The sequence below is a fragment of the Physeter macrocephalus genome, chromosome 19 (genome assembly GCF_002837175.3).
Source record: "Physeter macrocephalus isolate SW-GA chromosome 19, ASM283717v5, whole genome shotgun sequence".
NCBI lineage: Eukaryota > Metazoa > Chordata > Mammalia > Artiodactyla > Physeteridae > Physeter > Physeter macrocephalus.
Genome location: NC_041232.1, coordinates 62666474 through 62687778, shown reverse-complemented (window position 1 = coordinate 62687778; position 21305 = coordinate 62666474). Strand labels below are relative to the sequence as shown.

The 21305-nt window shown below is 40.1% G+C and overlaps 1 long non-coding RNA gene across 1 annotated transcript in view; it reads right to left on the bottom strand.

The window, feature by feature from the left end:
- LOC114484444 (uncharacterized) overlaps positions 1-20771 on the bottom strand; it is a 25888-nt gene extending 5117 nt beyond the window's left edge. The window contains exons 1-4 of the long non-coding RNA XR_003677327.1: positions 20623-20771; positions 18981-19125; positions 14369-14579; positions 14134-14274 (exon numbers count right to left, since the gene is read on the bottom strand). This is a non-coding gene — a long non-coding RNA (uncharacterized lncRNA). The remainder of the gene's footprint in view (positions 1-14133; positions 14275-14368; positions 14580-18980; positions 19126-20622) is intronic.
- Between the last annotated feature and the right edge of the window lie 534 nt (positions 20772-21305).

Genomic DNA, 21305 nt, shown 5'->3' with positions numbered 1-21305 from the left:
AAATTGGGTCATTTGTTGAGACGTGGATGGATCTAGAGACTGTCATACAGAGTGAAGGAAGTCAGAAATAGAAAAACAAATATCGTATATTAACGCATATATGTGAAACCTAGAAAAATGGTACAAATGAACCAGTTTTCAGGGCAGAAGTTGAGACAACTTTTGTAGAGAACAAACGTATGGACACCAAGGGGGGAAAACTGCGGTGGGGTGGGGATGGTGGTGTGCTGAATTGGGAGATTGGGATTGACATGTATACACTGATGTGTATAAAATCGATGACTAATAACCTGCAGTATAAAAAAACAAACAAACAAACAAAAACAACTAACACTAAAATTTCTTTGGGCTATTTGTATGGAAATATGTTAACATAAATGTTTCAGACATTACATGAAATTTCTAAAAATCTTATATGTTCTGGTGTAATGTTATGTCATAATTCTAGTTATTACTTTAAAATGTATATCTCAGAAATAACTAAATTTCCTTGTCAATTGCATTATTATGAACTTTCATCAAATCTTTAACCGTGGCCATTTTAAAGTCTTTTGTCATTTACAGACAGTTCTAGGTGTACTCTGATGCTTTTGCAAAAATGTTCCTATAAAAGAGTTTCATCTTCATGGAATTCATGGAAAAGACTGACAAATACAGGTTTCTGGTAACTGATTATAGTGCTGAACTGAATGAATAAGCATTTTTAGAACTCTAATGGAAAACTGATGAATTCATGAGTCTAACAAAAGATCAAGATGACAAAAAAATTAATTACATGGGACTGAGTGAACTGATGAGGATGATTATAATTTTTGTGACTTTCGGTTTGAATAAAAAAAACCCCACAAGGACTCAGAGGCAAAAAATATACAAATCAATTATCACTGCAAAGTAAAGGAGCTGTTACAGTGGAAAATAAAAATTGGAAATGTAGTTTTTTAATTTTTGGCTTTTCCTCTTTTTAAATATAAATAGGTAAGGCTATAAATTATCCTTGGGAATTCTGCATCGGCAGGCGGATGCGCAATGGAAATGTAGTTTTTTAATTTTTGGCTTTTCCTCTTTTTAAATATAAATATGTAAGACTATAAATTATCCTTGGGAATTCCCTGGCGGTCCAGTTATTAGGACTTGGCGCTTTCACTGCCAAGCGCCCGGCTTTGATCCCTGGTCAGAGAACTAACAACCCGTAAGCCACAGCGTGGCAAAACAAACAAAAAACTTATCCTTGAAGAACTATTTTCACTGCATTTCATGTTTTCATTATCGTTCAATTCTGAGTATTTTTACGTTTCCATTGAGATTTCTTCTTTGACCTATGAGTTATTTGGAAGTGTGTTAATCATTTCCAAATAGCAGTATTTAGTGTACATTTTTGTTTTTATCTTCTAACCTAATTGCATTGTGATCAAAGAATCTTGCCTGTATGATAGTTATTGTTTGAAATTTGCTCTGTGACTAGTATATAATCAATGTTTGTAAATGTTACATGTGTGCTTGTGGTAGTTAGTCTCCAAGGTGGCCCCCAATTATTCTCATCTCAAGGTGTTTATTCTTTTGGGTAGTCCCCTCCCACATTGAATAATAGGGCTGTTATGTACAACCAATATGACATTGCAGAAATGACAGTATGGGACTTCTGAGGCTACATCGTGAAACACATTGCAGTGTCCATCTTTTGGTCTGAGGTTGCTCACACTGAGGGAAGCCAGCTGCAACGTCATGAAGACACTCAAGCAGCCCTGTGAAAAGTCCTACATGGGAAGGAACTGAGGCTTCCTTCCAACCACCAGCACCAGTTTACTTGTTATGTGGGTGAACCTGTTTGAAAGCAGATCCTCCAGCTCCAGTCAAGAAGACTGTAGCCACTGACAACATCTCTCTGAATCTCATGAGACATATTGAGGCAAAACCACCCAGCCAAGCTGCTCCTGAATTCCTGGCCCACAGACACTTAGAGATTTAAAAAATGCTTATTTTTGTTTTACACTGTTGAGTTTATGCAGCAGTGGATAACTAAGACAGTTTTGAAGAAGATTTTGTACTCTCTATTGTAGAAGGGAGAATTATGTACAGTCAAGCTTCTGTTCGTTCAATTTTATTGTTTATATCTTCAATATATTTAGTGAATTTTTATCTGCTTGACTTGTCAGCAATTTAAGAAAATGTGTTGAAATCTCCCATTGTAATGGTGGATTTGTGGATTTTATATTGTAGCCCTATCAAATTTTCTTTATATACCTTAAGGCTACTTTGTTAGGTGCATGCATGGTACGATTAAAGAGGAAAAATAAAACTAAAAATAAATAAATAAATAAAGTTGCTTTTGTCTACATGAGTACTGTTCTTCCACCTACGAAATTAATACTAATTCCTTCATATGGGCAAATATACATTTTGTGTTCAAATTTCTCCTATTGTCTCGTGTCCTCCCATTTTTATGATTTTTCTTGTTTATTGAGATGTAACTTACAGATGGTAAAATGCACAAATTCCAAGTGTACACCTTGACAGATTTTTACATGGATGTACATTGGCATAGCTAAAGTATATCCCAAAGTGGTAGCATCAAATTTACACTTTTGCCAGCAATGTGTGAGAGTTCAAGTTGCTTTGCATTCTCGCTAACACTTAGTATTATCAGTACTTTTAATTTTAGTCCTTATGATTCGGAAGGGCAAAGGGTAGGTGTATCTCTGATGCATAACGATGTTGACAGCAGCTTTCTGTATGTCTATTCTTGTTCATTATTTTAAAATAATGTTCATTATTTTAAAAAATTGGCTTGTCAATCTTCTTCATATCGATAATAGGAGTCCTTTATATGTTCTAGATATTATTCAGACTATATACATATCTTCTCCCAATCTGGCTGGCTCTTTCACTCTATTTTTATCTTGTCTTTTGATTAAAAGATATTCTTAGCTTTAATGAAGTCTAATTTATCAATCTATCCTTCTTCTGGTTAGTGTTTTTTTGTACCCTATTTAAGAAAAATTTGTCTCTCTGTAATGAAAAAATCTTCTGTATTTTTCTGTAGAATTAATGTTTGTGTATGATGTGAGGTATTTTGTGTATAATGTGAGGTAAGTAGGGGTCAAGGTTAATTTTTACATATGGATATCCACTTGGCCTAGCATTATCTTTTCACCACTGAGTAGTAGTAACGCCTCCATCATAAAGCAAGTTAAGGCATGTGTAGAACTGTTTCTTGGCTCTCTATTTGACTCATCTGTTTATCTGTCATGTTACCTATAACATACTGTTTAGTTACTATAGCATTATATTAATTATTGCTCTCTAGTACCCCAAACTGTAGGTAATCACTGATCTGCTTCCTTTCACTATAGTTTGCTTTTTCTAGAATTGTATATAAAGGGAATTATACAGTATGCACCCCTTTGTTTCCTGCCTCTTTCACTCAGCAGAATGTTTTTGAGATTTATCACTTTTGTTGTATGTTTCAGTAGTATGTTCCTTTTAATTGCAGAGTAGTATTTCATTGCGTGGATATATGGACATCTGTTTATTCATTCACCTGTTGATGGACATTTGGGTTGTTTCTAGTTTTTTGCTGTTATGAATAATGATGTTATAAACACTTATGTACAAAAAAATAAATAAATAAAGTTGGTTTTGTCTAAAAGCTCACAGAAACACAAATGAGATATCAAAACATTAAGAAGTACAGTTTGCTCTGTGTTCTTCCAAAAACTACCTATAATAAATGGCTTTTGTTAAATGTTCACTCTAAAAAATTATTGAGTGAATGAATGAAAAAGGCGAAGTGGTGAGAGGAGATAGCAACTCTGTCGGTAATTAGGGTCTCAGTTTCCTCAGTTTTTTTTTTTTTTTTTTTTTTCTTTGCGGTACGAACTAAAATATATATATATATATATATATATTTTGCGGTACGCGGGCCTCTCACTGTTGTGGCCTCTGCCGTTGCAGAGCACAGGCTCTGGACACGCAGGCTCAGCGGCCATGGCTCACGGGCCCAGCTGCTCCGCGGCATGTGGGATCTTCCCGGACCGGGGCACGAACCCGTGTCCTCTGCATCGGCAGGCGGACTCTCAACCACTGCGCCACCAGGGAAGCCCTCCTCAGTTTTAAAATAAGCTTTCAACTGTATGGTGCTTTCCAACTTAAAATTCTATGATTTAGTAAATATTTATAAACTCAGTTAAGATGGTCACTGCTTGATAAGAGGAAAGGAAGTACAATTATGTAACATGGCGATTCATTTACTACCGGGTATTAAACCAAACAGTGGGTGGCGCACTTTTCTACAAACACAAGAGTAAGTGGCAGATAGAGAGTCAGAAGAAGACACATTAATTCATTCAATCAGGAATTACTAAATGTGTACAAGAGCCAACCTACTAGGCATGCTGTGGGTTAAAGTAACTTCAAGCTACTAATGTGGAGACAAGTTGCTGACAAACGAATAAAGCTATAACAAGGCCTTGTTAGGCACGATGACATCAAGATTCCTGTCAGATTACAGGAGAGACTTGAGTGTCCAGAGAAGGAGTGGCCTCCCCGTGGGCCAGAGGGGGTGTCGAGTTTGCCTAATTCCCACTTGTCTATAGCTAGGGTGGGTCCATCTGCTCCACTCTATGGGAAGGATTATGGAAACTTTTAACCAACTATTCATTCAGCAAAATATTTCTTGAGCACCTACTAAGTGCCAGGCACTGTGCAAGGCATTGGAGATACAAAGGTGAGCAAATGCAGTCCTGTCCCCAAACTGCTCAGATGGTGACTGGGGACCATCATGGTGATGGAGGGCAGTGCAGTGTGGCAGTCTGGGTTGGCAGACACAGTTGCATGGCACCTGGCCATCACCCACTACTGTTGCCTTTCCTAAAGAATGGTGGTAAGTTTCCTGTTGTGTTTGCATATGGCCTCAGGATCCTTCTTGACACAGCAACCAGGTAGTCACTATGCATCGATCAGACCTGGCACAAAAGACAGAACCTATTTGCTTCCAGGCAACAAGGGCTATAAATAACACTGCACACACTTGCTATGGGAGCACAGAGAAGCAGGTGGTTAGTGCTTTTGGGTGGAATTTGGGTAAGAAGTCACAGAGCAGATGACAAATCAACTGGACTTCAAAGGATAAATAGATTTCTGCAGGTTAGAAACTGCCAGGCCTCCTTTCACTCCATGCACTGTTGCTGGCTTATTTGCAACTTGGAGAGAAGGTAATAGTCCCTGGGAAACATGACTTCCTTTTTGGTGAGGGTGGATCCTATTCCGGGTCCCACAGATCAGGGCCCTGATGGGAGTAGCAGACCCCTGGGAGGGGTGGAGCCTTGAGGTGTAGTGTGGCTGAACCAGGCTGTTGGAGAAAGTCCAGGTTGCTGGCCCAGCCACTGGGTTTTCTTTGGCAGAAGCATGTCCAGCCTCTTCATGTAGCTGGTGCCAAGCAGGCCAGGCACAGTGAGCTCATGGCATTTCATGAGTCCTGGAGCTGGAGACTGAGGGTGGAGGGAAGCGGAGGGCTGGAGATAGCTCTACTGGCTCCAGGTTTGCAGCAGTCAGGGTTCTGGGCCAATGGAGATAGGAAATCTTCTGGGCTTTCAGACGTTGTGTCATATGATTGTTTATTTGGGAAGAAGAAGCCATCCACGGAGCACTGGTGCCCATCACCAGCTCCTGAGAGAGAAACCCAGCTGAAGCATGTATTACCCTCCTCACTCACATACCCGTGGAGCACATAGACACATGGGCACACATCCCCTCATCATCTGCCCCACTGCCCCCACCCCGTGCGTACAGGTGAGGTGAGTTCGCCATGTTCAGCAAGAAATAACAGAGTTCCAGAGCCCTGCTGCCTACATTTCTACGTAAATTGTGCCACAGGGACCCGGTTCTCCTGTCTCTCTGGGACAAGTCATGTCTTGCCAAACCTTGGTTTTCCTATCTGTGAAATGAAGAAAGGAAAATTCTTCAACCTACCACCTGAGAAAACAGAGAGAGAAGAGCTGTGTAGAACAGAACAGCTCCAACGATATGATGAGCAATCTTTGTCCTCATGACAACCATCCAGGCTTGAGTGTTATGGAGTCACAGCAGACTCCCTTCTTCCATCCATATTCAATCACTCATCAAGTCCTGTTGACTCTTCCAGGTATATAACAATCATCACCTCCTCCCTATCCCCACTGCCTTTGTCCTGATATAGACCCTAGTTACATGCACCTGAGCCACTGCAATAGCCTTCTCACCATCTCCCTGGCTCCATGCACCTACCCCCATCTGTCCTCACATTGCCCTAGGGAATGGCTCTGGTTGGATACTTCCTGTCCCCAAGCCTTTCAGATCTCCTCCTTGCCTCTAACTTCAAATTCCTCCCTGATCTTCACTCATCTACTGTTCCAGTGGTATCTTCTATTTTTCCCATATTGATCTGCTATGCCACAGCCACACTAGTCTTCTATTTCTTGAGCTAATTTTGCAAATTCTTAACTTTGTACATTTCCCTTTATTCTGGGATGTGCTTTTTTTTTAAGTACTCATCATATCTATCCATGTGGAAAAACAGCAAAGTAAGTTCCAGATTAATTAAAGATATATATGTGAAAAAAATGAAATCATAAACACATTGGGAGAAAATATGGGTGAATATATATATATACATATATATATATGTATATATATACACACTTTGGAGTCAGAAACGTGTTTCTAATATGACACCAGTCATAGAGTGGATAACATCTCAATCAAGCTTCAGGAAATAAACAACTAAGCAATGTTTAAAACTTCTGTACATCAAAACAAATCTTAGCAGAAATGCACGGCAAAAGTTTGAAAAGTCATCAACAAATTGTTAAAGGTGGTTATATCTGGGGAGAAGAGTAAAATTCTTGTGTTTTGTGGATGTTATGGTAAATTTAATTTTTTAAACCTAATATACTTACTTATTATTAGAAATGTATAGAGATGATATATTCCTTTGTAATCTAGAATATTAAAGATATCAATACAAACAAAATTTAAAAGCTAATGGCAAAGTGGTGAAAATATTTGCAATATATGTGACAGTCAAGGGATTAATAACCTCACTATGTGAAGAGCTCTTACAAAAGTAAGGAAAATAAAAATGAACAACCCATTAGGAAATGGGCCAAGGGCACAAATAAGCAATTAACAAAAGAAAAATATTTATGGCCAAAAAAACGTATGGAGAAATATCAGCCTCATTAATAATTTCAAAATGTACATTAAAACAAGAAGTTTGGCAAAGAGGTAGATTGATAGATAGATTAAAAGGTAGATAATCTATCCTTGCCAAACTTCCTGTTTTAGTCTACATTTTGAAATTATTAATGAGGCTGATATTTTTCCATCTGTTTATATATAGTGAACTCTTAGACACTCTTAGGTACTGCCAGCAGGAATGCACATTGGTACTTTATTTTGTCAGGCAATTTGACAAGAGCTATCTAATCTTACAAATGTGTATATATTTTGACCCAGAAATTTCATTTCCCACATTTATTCTCAAGAAATATTAGAGCAACCCAAAGAGGACCACACCAACACATTGTCATTACAATGGCAAGAATTAAAGATAAAGAGAGAATATTAAAAGCAGCAAGGGAAAAGCAACAAGTTACATACAAGGTTATCAGTTGATTTTTCAGCAGAAACTCTGCAGGCCAGAAGAGAGTGGCATAATATATTTAAGGTGATTAAGAGGAAAATTCTACAACCAAGAATACTCTACCTGGCAAAGCTCTCATTCAGATTTGTTGGTGAGATGAAAAGTTCTACAGACAAGCATAAGCTAAAAGAGTTCAGCACCACCAAGCTAGCTTTACAAGGAATGTTAAAAGAATTTCCCTGAGTAAAAAAGAAAAGGCCACAACTAGAAACATGAAAACTATGAAAGGAAAAAGCTCATCAATAAAGGCAAATATACAGTAAAGATAGTAAATCAACTATGTACAAAGCTAGTAGCAAGGTTAAAAGACAAAAGTAAAATCATCTATATCCACAATGAGCAGTTGAGGGATACACAAAACAAGTAGATGTAAAATATGATGTCAAAAACAGTAATCATGAAGGGAGAAGAGTGAAATTACAGTGTTGTTAAAATGCATTTGAAATTAAGAGATCAGCAACTTAAAACAATCGCATGTATATATAGATTGCTTTATATAAACTTCATGGTAAACACAAACCAAAAATCTATACTAGATATACACACAAAAAAGAAAAAGGAATCCAAACATAACACAAAAGATAGTCATCAAATCAAAAGGGAAGAAAGCAAAAAAGAAGAAAGGAACAAAAAAGAACTACAAAAACACCCCAAAATAATTTATAAAATGTCAATAAGCACATACATATCAATAGTTACTTTAAATGTATATGGATTAAATGCCCCAATCAAAAGACATAGAGTGGCTGAATGGATACAAAAGCAAAACCCATACATATGCTGCCTACAAGAGACTCATTTCAGATCTAGAGACACAAACAGACTGAAACTGAGGCAATGGAAAAAGGTATTCCACATAAATGGAAATCAAAAGAAAGCTGGAGTAGTAATACTTATATCAGACAAAATAGAATTTAAAATAAGACTATAAAAAGAGAAAAAGAAGGATACTACATAATGATCAAGGGATCAATTCAAGAAGAAGACATAACAATCATAAATTTATACATGTACCCAACTTTGCCTAACTATATAAGGCAAATATTAATGGACATAAAAGGAGAAATCGACAGTAACACAATAATAGTAGGGGACTTTAACACCCCACTTACATCAATGGACAGGTTATCCAGATAGAAAGAACAATAAGGAAACAGTGGCTTTAAATGACACATTATACCAGATGGACTTAATGATACATATAAAACATTTCATCCAAAAGCAGCAGAATACGTATTCTTTTCAAGTGCATATGGAACATTCTCAAGGATAGATCACATGCTAGGCCACAAAACAAGCCTCGATAAATTTATGAAACTTGAAATCATATCATACATCTTTTCCAACCACAACACTGTGAGACTAGAAATCAACTATAAGAAAAAACCTGCAAAAAACACAAACACGTGGAGGCTAACAATATGTTACTAAACAACCAATTATTCACTGAAGAAGTCAAAGAAGAAATAAAAAAATACCTGGAGACAAATGAAAATACAACAATCCAAAACCTATGGGACACAGCAAAAGCAGTCCTAAGAGGTAAGTTTATAGTGATACAAGTTTACCTCAGGAAACAAGAGAAATCTCAAATAAACAACCTAACTTTACACCTAAAGAAAGTAGAAAAAGCAGAACAAACAAAACCCAAAGTTAGTAGAAGGAAATAAATCACAAAGATCAGAACAGAAAATGAAATAGAGACTAAAAAAAATAAAAATGATCAATGAAACTAAGAGCTGGTTCTGAGAAAAGATAAACAAAATGATAAACCTTTAGCCAGACTCATCAAGAAAAAAAAGAGAGGGCCCAAATAAAGTTAGAAATGAAAAAAAGAGAAATTACAACTGAAATCACAGGAGTGCAGAAGATCATACAAGACTGCTACAAAAAACCATATGCCAATAAAATGGACAACTTAGAAGAAATGGACAAATTTCTAGAAATGTACAATCACCCAAGACTGAATCAAAAAGAAACAGAAAATATGAACAGATCAATTACCAGTAATGAAATTGAATCAGCAATTTAAAAACTCCCAACAAACTGAAGTTCAGGACCTGATGGCTTTGCAGGTGAATTCGACCAAACATTTAGAGAAGAGTTAACACCTATCTTAAACTATTTCAAAAAAATTGCAGAGGAAGGAACATTTCCAAACTCATTCTATGAGCCCAGCATCACCCTAATACCAAAACCAAACAAAGATATCACACACACACAAAAAAAGAAAACTACAGGCTAGTATCACTGATGAACATAGATGCAAAAATTCTCAAAAAAATATATTAGGAAACCAAATCCAACAATACATTAAAAGGATCATACAACATGATCAAATGGGGTTTAACTCAGGGATGGAAGGATGGTCCAATATCTTCAAATCAACAATGTGATATACTAAATTAACAAACTGAAGAATGAAAACCATATGATTATTTCAACAGATGCAGAAAAAGCCTTTGACAAAATTCAACATTCATTTATGATAATACCTCTCCAGAAAGTGGGCATAGAGGGAATGTACCTCAACATAATAAAGGCCATATATGATAAGTCCACAGGTGACATCATAGTCAACAGTGAAAAGCTGAAATTATTTCCTCTAAGATCAAGAACAAGATGATGATGCCCACTCTCACCACTTTTATTCAACATAGTATTGGAAGTCCTAGCCACAGCAACTAGATAAGGAAAAGAAATAAAAGGAATAAGGAATCCAAATTGGAAAGGAAAAATTAAAACTGTCACTGTTTGCAGATGACATGATACCATACATAGAAAATCCTAAAGACTCCACCAAAAAACTACTAGAGCTCATCAATGATTTTGGTAAAGTTGCAGGATACAAAATAATAGAAAGAAATCTGTTGCATATCTCTACACTAACAATGAATTATCAGAAAGAGAAATTAAGGAAACAATCCCACTTATATTCACATCAAAAAGAATAAAATACCTAGGAGTAAACTTACCTGAGGAGATAAAAGATCTATGCTTGGAAAACCATGACACTGATGACAGAAATTTAAGATGACACAAACAGATGGAAATATATACCAAGTTCATGGACTGGAAGACTTAATATTGTTAAAATCACCATACTACCCAAGGCAATCTAAGAGTCAATGAAATCCCTATTAAAATACCAATGGTGTTATTCACAAAATTAGAACAAATAATTTAAAATTTGTATGGAAACACAAAAGACCCCAAATAGCCAAAAGAGTCTTGAGAAAGAAGAACAGAGCTGGAGGAATCATGTGCCCTGGCTTCAGACTATACCACAAAGCTACAGTAATCAAAACAATATGCTACTTGTACATAAACAGACACATAGATTAATGGAACAGTATAGAGAGCCCAGAAATAAACCCATGCACTTATGGTCAATTAATCCACAATAAAGGAGGCAAGAGTATACAATGGAGAAAAGACAGTCTCTTCAATAAGCGGTGCTGGAAAACTGGACACATATTTTTTTTAGAACATTATCTAATACCATATACAAAAATAAACTCAAAATGGATTAAAGACCTGAATGTTAAGTCTGCATACTATAAAACTCATAGAAGAAAACATAGGCAGAACACTGTTTGACAGAAATCACAGCAATATTTTTGGGGGTCTGTCTCCTGAAGCAAAGGACATAAAAGCAAAAATAAACAAATGGGACCTAGTTAAACTTAAAAGCTTTTGCACAGTAGAGGAAACCATTGACAAAATGAAAAAGACAACCTACAGAATGGAAGAAAAATTTGCAAATGATATGACCACTAAGGGGTTAATATCCAAAATATATAAGCAGGGCATACAACTCAATCTCAAAAAAAAACAAACAACCTGATTTTAAAATGGGCAGAAGGTCTGAACAGACATTTTTCCAAAGAAGACATACAGATGGCCAACAGGCAGATGAAAATATGCTTAATATTGCTAATCATCAGAGGCATGGAAGTCAAAACCACAATGAGATATCACCTCATACCTGTCAGAATGGCTATCATCAAAAAGACCACAAATGTTGGCAAGGATATGGAGAAAAGGGAAACCTTGTACACTGTTGTTGGGAATGTAAATTGGTGCAGCCACTGTGGAAAACAGTATGGAGGCTCCTCAGAAAACTAAAAATAGAACTACCATATGATCCAGCAATTCCACTCCTGGGTATATATCCAAGAAAATGAAAAAATTAATTTGAAAAGATACATGCACCTCAAAGTTTATAGCTGCATTATTTACAATAGCCAATTTATGGAAGCAACCTAGGTGTCTATCAACAGATGAATGGATAAAGAAAATGTGGTATATATATATATATATATGTACGATGGAATACTACTCAGCCATAAAAAAGAATGAAATGTCTCCATTTGCAACAACATGGCTGGACCTGGAGGGTATTATGCTTAGTGAAGTAAGTCAAACATAGAAAGACAAATGCTGTAGGTTACCACTTAAATGTGGAATCTAAAAAATGAGACCAGCTAGTAAATACAACAAATAAGAAACAGACTTACAGATATAAACTAGTGGTTACCAGTGGAGAGAGGGAAGAGGGGAGTGGCAAGATAGGGTTAGGGGTTTAAGAGGTACAAACTACTATGTACAAAAATATAAGCTACAAGAATATATTGTACAACACAGGAAATATAGCCAATATTTTATAACTATAAATGGATTATCATCCATAAAAATCACTAAGTTGTACACTTAAAACTAATGTAATATTGTAAACCAACTATATCTCAATTTAAAAAAAGTAATAATTAAGGATATGCACAAATATGAAGCTCTAAGGGTGTTCACTGCAGGGTAACTTGTAATAATAAAAGCTGTGGATCCAGGTGCCCGAAAACAGACAAATTAAATTACTTATGATAATTCATAAAATAGAATATTATTTAATGATAAAAAGCATTGACTAAATAAATATTTCTTGATTTCAAAAGAGGCAATCAATACTGTTAAACAAAAAAAGCAAATTATAAATAATGTGTAGTATGAGCTCACTTGAGTAAAACATATAAACACACACAGAGCAGAAATGCATCTGGAATAAAATCTGTCCAACCCTTAGACCTGTAAAAACATTTTCTTCACCTGATACATGTTAAAAAAGGCAAGACATATTTAATTGAGCTACTGTAGTAGGGGACAGAGACTTCAGCACAGAACTGAGCTCAACTTCAAGCACAGCAAAGACAGCTGGGGATTTAGCCATGGGGTCAATGGGTAGAAAATTATTAATAGTAACTTGATTAGATATCAAGAGTATGGGGATTCTTGCTAAACTGGCCTAACGGGCTTCTTGTTAAAGGCAGGCCAAGGACTTAGATATCAAGGATGGGGGATGAGGAAGTTGATTAGATATCAAGGATGATCAGATATCAAGGCTTAGCAGGATTCTTTACTAAAACTGGACTCAGCTGACCAAGGTCAAGGCCCCAGTGAGAAGAGGGCTCAGAGGAGCCTGGCTAAAGTTTGGTCAAAGAGGGAGTATTTGTCAGGTCTGCACAAATGAGATCCTGCCCCAGCCTTGAGCTTCCGAAGGCCCCACGCTTTGGAGCGCCTTCATTGAAATTTTCAGAATGCCTTCCTGTGTCTGGGGTCAACAAGGTACATTGCCCCCAGCCCAGCCCAGAACCTGTGAGAGCTCCAGTCCCTGCTTCTCTCCTTCAAACACACTCTGATCCTTTGTCCCATGCATAGGAAGGGCTCCAGGACTCATGCCCATAGAGTAATTCCTGCTAGGGCCAGACTCCGGTTCTAGGAGGGTGGCCTGATGGTGGATAGCTGCCTCTTACCAGTGTAGTATTTGTTTTGTGGATTTGTGCAAGATTGGGCCACCGAAAAGGTGTAGACATGCTGATCTGAGGTGACTCTTTTTTTTTTTTTTTTTGCGGTACGCGGGCCTCCCTCTGCAGCGGCCTCTCCCATTGCGGAGCACAGGCTCCGGACGCGCAGGCCCAGCGGCCATGGCTCACGGGCCCAGCCACTCCGTGGCATGTGGGATCCTCCCGGACCGGGGCGCGAACCCGGCTCCCCTGCATCGGCAGGCGGACGCGCAACCACTGCGCCACCAGGGAAGCCCTGAGGTGACTCTTATGATACAGGATGAGTTTGGTGCTCTGGGCAACTGGTGGTCCACTGCTGACCCCTGGGCTTGAGCTGTGTAATGCGGGTTGGCACAAGAGCTCTCATCCGTGTGTAATCAGACCATGGTGCTGCTGCTGGTCTATAGCACCCACCCAAGGGCTGCACGTCTGGTAGCAGGCATCCTTTACTCCCGGTGTCCCTACCCTGGCACCCAACCCAGTCAGCCTGCACCCTCACTAGGCTCTGTGCCATGGGTCAGGCAATCCTCCAGCAGTGGCAGTGGCCATTTCCTCTGATGGCTTCTGAGACCACTCTTCCACAATGCCTATAGGCTTTTCTCATCAATGTCCTCTTACCTCCAACTGATGTGGCGATGTCATGCCTTTTCAGGTTGGTATTAAGACATGTTGGACAAGGGTATGACGTTCCTTGCATAGGTATTCCTCTCTCTCACCTCACCTACAGGCTCCTCACCCATCCTTCCCACTGGCAGCAGTCTGTAGAAAGCAGAAAATGTTAGTCTTCTAGGGCTGCCGTAATCAATTACCATAAATATAGCGTTTGAAAGACAACAGACATTTATTTTCTTACGGTTCTAGAGGCCAGAGTCTTGAAATCAAGATGTCAGCAGGTTTGGTTCTTCCTGGAGGCTCTGAGTGAGAGTCTGTTCCATGCTTCTCTCTTAGCTTCTGGGTTGCCAGTGATCCTTGCTGTTCCTTGGTTTATAGATGAATTATTCCAATCTCTGCCTCCATCTTCACATGGCATTATCCCCTGTGTGTCTCTGTGTCTCCAAATTTCCCTTTCCATATAAGAATACCACTTATTAGATTTAGGGCCCACCCTAATCCAGTGTGACCTTATCTTAACTTGATTATATCCGTACAAACCCTATTTCCAAATAAGGTCATATTCACAAGTTCCGGGTGGATATAAATTTTAGGGAGACACTATCCAACCCAGTATACAGGGATTTGGTCAATATTCATAGAGGTCACATTCTAGGAATGCAGTGGTTATAGTCTAAAGGATTTAAGAGAAAACATGGGTGGGAGATGTGTTGTTTTATGTTTATACTACATAATACCAAATGGTAAATTTAACATGATCTGGAAACGAGTGATGGCTCACATTTTCCTGTTTACGCTGGGTAAGAGGTCCTCATCAACAAAGCACAATAACAACTTTTGAGAGTCGTTAGAATCCAGTGTTCACAGACTGCAGGATGGATGATGCAGCATCATGAGTCAGTGGTGTAAAGCAGCGGTCCTCAGCCTCTTCACCATCAGGGACCAGTTTTGTGGAAGACAAGTTTTCCACGGACTGGGGTCGGGGGGGATGGTTTCAGGATGATTCAAGCACATTACATTTATTGTGCACTTTATTTCTATAATTATTACATTGTAATATAAAATGAAATAATTATACAACTCACCATAATGCAGAATCAGTGGGAGGCCTGACCTTGTTTTCCCGCAGCTAGATGGTCCCATCTGGGGGTGATGGGAGACAGTGACACCCTAAGTGTGTTGCTTATGTCCAGTCTACTCTGTAAGAGGCAGCTTAATTGTCACTTGCCACTCACTCATAGGGTTTTGATATGAGTCTGCAAGCAACTGATTTATTATGGTCTCTGTGCAGTCAAACCTCTCTGCTAATGATAATCTGTATTTGCAGCCGCTCCCCAGAGCTAGCATCACTGCCTCGGCTCCACCTCAGATCATCAGGCATTAGATTCTCATAAGGAGCATGCAAACAAGGTCCCTCGCATGTGCAGTTAACAGTAGGGTTCCCGCTCCTATGAGAACCTAATGCCTCCACTGGGAGCTCAGGAGGTAATTCGAGCGATGGGGAGTGGCTGTAAATACAGCTGAAGCTTCGCGCACTCGACCGCCGCTCACCTCCTGCTGTGTGGCCCGGTTCCCAGCAGGCCACAGACCGGTACCGATCTGTGGCCTGGGGGTTGGGGACCCATGGTATAAAGGAACTGCAGAGGCAAGAAAAACTATAGTGTTTCAATACAAATAGGTTCTGAGGAACCATGGTGTTCTGAGTAACAGTGGCGTTGCTACCCTTTCTCCAGGTGGGAGACATGAAATTAACGAAGAATGGTGCATTTGGCAATAGTGAACAAGAAAGGAAATGAAAAGGCGGTTTTGTGACTTGAACAGGAAGAGGTGGTATCTGGACACTATGAAGAATCTTCCTATGCGTCAATGAGACAATAAATAAATATCTCTTCTCTATCCATTATTATACATCTTCAACATTAAATCACTATATGTCACATGGGCCATGGATTTTGTAATGCATTTAAAAAATCAAATTGTTTATGTAGACAAGCACTGCACAACAAATATTTGCCTGGTGCCCTACACGTACTGACTAAAAGCAGTCCTCTCCTTCCACACAGCCTCTGAGTAGGGTGAGGGCTTTTGGTTTAATCACATCCTCAGAGTAACTGGCACAGCTCTGACCTGGTGCTTGGCTAACCATGGGAAATCCCAGTGGGGACCTTGGCTCAGTGATAGGTCACTTCTGAATCCTCATGGGGTTGGGGGGATGGAGCAACGTTTTATATGTATATATATATATATATATATATATACATACATGTATACATATACATAAAACTGACTGCTCAGGGAGAGAATGGTTGAAGGAAAGGAAGTAATACTATGGCATTTTGCAAAATTTGAGGTAACTAGCAAATTGTTTCTCTGCTCCTCATAGATTTAGACTGAATCATCTCTCAGAATTGTCCTTAGAAGCTGTGTTGGGGGGGGGCGGGGAGGGAGTGTGCATTTGTGCACACTTGTATCGACAATTACTCACTGAACAGTGGGAAGAATACACAGGCACACCCGCAGCTGTGACTGCTGGGGAGATCCCAAAGGAGGCTGGACTAACCTGGGGGCCTCATGTGCCCTGCTTTGCTTGGTTGTTCTGTCCTACCTGGGGTGCTGATGGCCATCATCAGACAGTCCTGCTGGTGATCACCCACCTACCCCAGAGCCTTACTTCAGGTGTCTTGACTGACTGAGGCTTGCGGAAATAAATGTATGTGTGGAGGGGGACAGGGAAGGGGTCCTAGGAAAAACTCCTTCCCTGAGGTTAGGGGCTGGTTCTCCTCAGGAGAGGCTCATCAAAGGGTCATCGCACCAAGTCCTGAAGGCTGGGGAGCCAGGTTAGAAATGGGGTGCACCGTCAAGGGACTCACTGTGGAGGGTTGAACCCCTGGCTGCTTATGGAGGAAGTCACATGTCATGCACAACTTCAAGTTGTCCAAACTCACATTTTAATTCCCTTGAGCTACCTCAACATTTTATTAAATTGTTACCCAGCAGAGCCTTTGTAGCCCCTGGTGTAGCAAACAGAAAAACTAGTGGGTCTGAGGAGCGTGGCTTGCCTACACCAGCTTCTTCCTGGGGGGTGCTGGGGGATATAGCAGCCTCCTGAGGGAGACGGTAACTGGAGTTTTGGGTCGGGAGCTAAAGGGCAAGGTGGACCGTGGCCACACTGGGCGCAGAAGGAGGTACGCTGGACACGGAGGAAGAACTTCCAGAGGAACTGAAAGCAGGACTTCCGTATCCTCAATAGTTTCTAGAGGAAGCTGGTCCCTGGAAGGAAGTGGTGGCTTTTGCACTCCCTTGCAAATGTGGATTACACATTTTAAAAAATCAAGGATTAACTGGTTCTCTCTGGTGGGTGATTACAGATGGGTTTAATTTTTTTCTGTGTTTTCTTTGGCTCTGTTAAAGAAAACATTATTCTGACACTTGTTAAAATGGTAAGGAAGATTTTATTCAAGACTATAGCAAAAAGAGTATTGCAACAGGGAAGAGAGGTGAGGCTCAACAAGGAAAAGTGGGGATTTATAGCCAAGGAAGGGAGTCGGTGGATGGAAAATTACTAAGAAGAGACATCAAGGGTAGGTAGTAAACTGACCTAGCAGGATTCTTGCCAAAGGCAGGCCTTGGTCAGATATCAAGGTTGGGGGGTGAGGAATTTGATCATATATCAAGGGGGATCAGATTTGAAGGCTGGCGGGGAGGGGAGTGGGGGGGTGGGGGGGCGGGGGAGGCGGGATTCTCACTAAGTTGATTTAGCAGAATTCTTGCTACAATTCGATTAGGCAGGCCCTAAGTATGAGGCCTCATCAAAAAGAGGGCTGAGAGGAGCCCCTCTAAAGTTTGGTGAGGGAGAGAACGTTTGTAACCTCATATGGGTCGTAAATGTACAGCCACTTAAATAAGAAATGAAAACTGAGAAAATTTCTTTTTTTTTTTTTTTTTTTTTTTTTTTTATTATGCGGTACGCGGGCCTCTCACCGTTGTGGCCTCTCCCGTTGTGGAGCACAGGCTCCGGACGCGCAGGCTCAGCGGCCATGGCTCACGGGCCCAGCTGCTCCGCGGCATGTGGGATCTTCCCAGACTGGGGCACGAACCCGTGTCCCCTGCATCGGCAGGCGGACTCTCAACCACTGTGCCACCAGGGAAGCCCGAGAAAATTTTTTTAATTAAAAAAAAAAAACACCCTCCCAAGAGATATGAGAACTGAACGCAATGTGTAATCCTGGACTGGAATCTGATCAGAATTAATTTAGTTTTCTTTTTTTTTTTTGCCATTATTGAGAAAACTGGCAAAATCTAAATATGGTTTAGATTAGAAAATAGGATTGATGGAAATTTCCTGATTTTGATTATTACATAAGAGAATGTCCTTGTTAGAAAACACTCATTGAAGAATTTATCAGTAAAGGAGCATCATGTCTTCAGCTTACTCTCCAACGGTTTAGGAAAAAATAGTATGTCTATATAGAGAGGCAGCAGGATAAAGCAAACATGGGAAATGTCTGCATCTGGAGAATCTGGGTGAAGGTATATGGTAATTCTTTTTATTTCTCTTTAATTTTTTATATATACAGAAATATATTTTCTAAGTGAAATATAAAAAAGGGTATATGGTAATTCTTTATATTATGTTTATAACTTTCCTGAAAACCTGAAATTATTTTAAAATAAAAATTTAAAAAAAGAGAGAGCGTGTGTGTAAATCGAAACTTAAAGGACTGAATCAAATGCCACCCTTTCCAGGAAGTTCCTCTCAACTGAGATTGCACCTTGCCCAACCTGCCTTGTGGTAACACAGACCGTTGTTTTCTTGAAATTCTCTTTAGCCTCTTTTCCTTAAAGGCTCTTACCTCTTTTCTCTTCCAGAGGCAGCACTGCAGGATGCACCGCTGATGGATTCCTGAACTCACAGACCTGGGTCCCAAAGGTGTCTCTGCCACTTCCCAGCTTCGGGACCTTGGTCATTACCATGGCTACTGATTTCAGACTTCTCATCTATAAATGGTCATAACAAAATGCATCACACACAGTTGTCCTGAGGAACATATAACAATGCATGCCATGATTCTGATTCTAGAAATAGCTCTGTAAATGTTAATTCTCCCCTTTTCTTTTCTCTTGAATCGGCCTCTCACCACCCTTGGGGCATAGATAAATATTTGAACCCCATTCTCAGATAATTTCTGAAAAATTTATTCCGATAACTAATATTGACAATTTACAATGCGCAGTGCTTGATCCACAGTAGCCCCTTAATGAATGCTGTTCACGAGGTACTACTTGCCCACACCTTTTCTCATCTGGTGATCCCAGCATCCCTAAGGTGTAGAAAAGTCCTCATTCTTATCTCCTTTTGATAGATTTGGGAATGGAGGCACTGAGGAGCTGAATAACATGCTTTTCTAGGTTACATGGCTGTTAAAGAGGAAAGTCTGGCACAAGCCCATAAATCCTATTATTTATGGCAAAGTTTACAGTGGCACTTCCATTTAAACAAGTAAATTGCAAGTGAGTCTTACAAAGTGCACTGGATTTCTCTCTGTATGTATTACCCTGCTTACTCCACCATTCTAAAATAACTTTGCATTCATTTGGTTTATCAATCTTTAATGAGCACCTATCAGGTGCCAAGTGTGTGTTAGGCACTGAGGATACCAAGATGGGTAAGGAGCTCAAAGTCTTGCTGGAAAAAAGACAACTGAATAAAAATCGTGAACACGGTGTAATAGCTGCTCTCTTTAAAAATATTCCATAACATCACTAATGCAGACCATCCTCATCCCGATTGCTCTTAAATTTATAAAACTTTTGCCTGTGGTGATTAGGTTCAGAAGACCTGTGGCTCACTGTCTAGAACATGGAACCTTCCTCCACAGCTCATGACATGGAAAGCCATTCAGTGATCCCCAGCTATGGAACACCTGCCCTGAGCCAGCTGTACCCAGAGAAGGGAGGACAACATTTCCTATTTAGAGGCATTTCTAATTTAGTACCCACATCCCTCTTTTCTTAAACAAAACACTCTTTTCATGGCCATGGCTGCCCTCACTCCCTGCACTGTATTCCTTTCATCTGCAGGTGTCTTGCAGGGCTCACATTCCCCAGGTACTCCCATGCTTCTGGCTTAGAAGCTTGACCACATCAGCTGGGTCAGTAGTCCTCCAAATGGCTGAAGACCCTTTAATGAAAGGAAGTGAAGCAGACAACCTAATTTAGCAGGGAGACAGACAACCTAATTTGGGAGGGCAAAGGCTCCCAGGGCTGCTTAAAGCAAGGATGTTATTTTGCTTTAGCTACTTGGAAGTCTGACATCCTGAATCTGAAAATCTCAGTTTCCACAACAGACTTCCCTAGACTTCTTCAAACTGCCTTTGAACAGTTTGGATAAGCTGGTTGTTCAAACTGTCAAATAAATGCTGTTTTCTTATTAGGAAAAGCCAGGCCTCTCTGTCCAGTGAAACATGATGTACACAACCGTACGTTTCAGCTCACCCTTTCATGTTTGTGCCTAGATTTCCGCTGTCATCCTATTCCAGAGCCTTTTCTCTTGTTTTCATTACACCCAAGTGGTGCCATGCAATGTGCATTTATTACACGAACGAATGAAACGATGAAAATTTCTAGTGAGCAACACTGGTACGAAGCGCCAAGCAAAAGGTCCACAAATTTATTTTCGTGAATCCTGTAAAGGATGTCATCGAGTTTCTTCAATAGACAGAGATGCTACGCAGACAGCAGCAGTCCCACTGTCCGTTCATTAGTCGATGGCCAGAATGGAAACAGGAGGGAGAGATTCGCTTTCTCGCCTGTCCTGGGAGCCTCGCACGGCTCAGGTAAGCGCAGTCCCTGTAAGACTTTGAGGACCGAAAACTTCGCCGGCTTTGAAGAAAGAGTCCCGGAGAGGATCCGCTGACATCAGAGGGTACAAGTCGCAGAGGTCGGGCAAGCCACGGCGGGCAAGGGTTTCTATGTCTGCAGGGAGTGCGGAAGGCGGGAGTTGTAAAAAGGTTGAGCGTCAGTGTGCCCCGGCCTGCTGGTGGCCGGAACATCTGCCCAGGAGTCGCCTAGCCAGCGACAGTTCACGCCTTCGCTCCTGGACCGAGACCCCCTCCTCTTCCCTCGGATGGGCCCTTTGCGCTGTCCATCACCGCTCGGCGCTTGCTGCGCTTCCCACC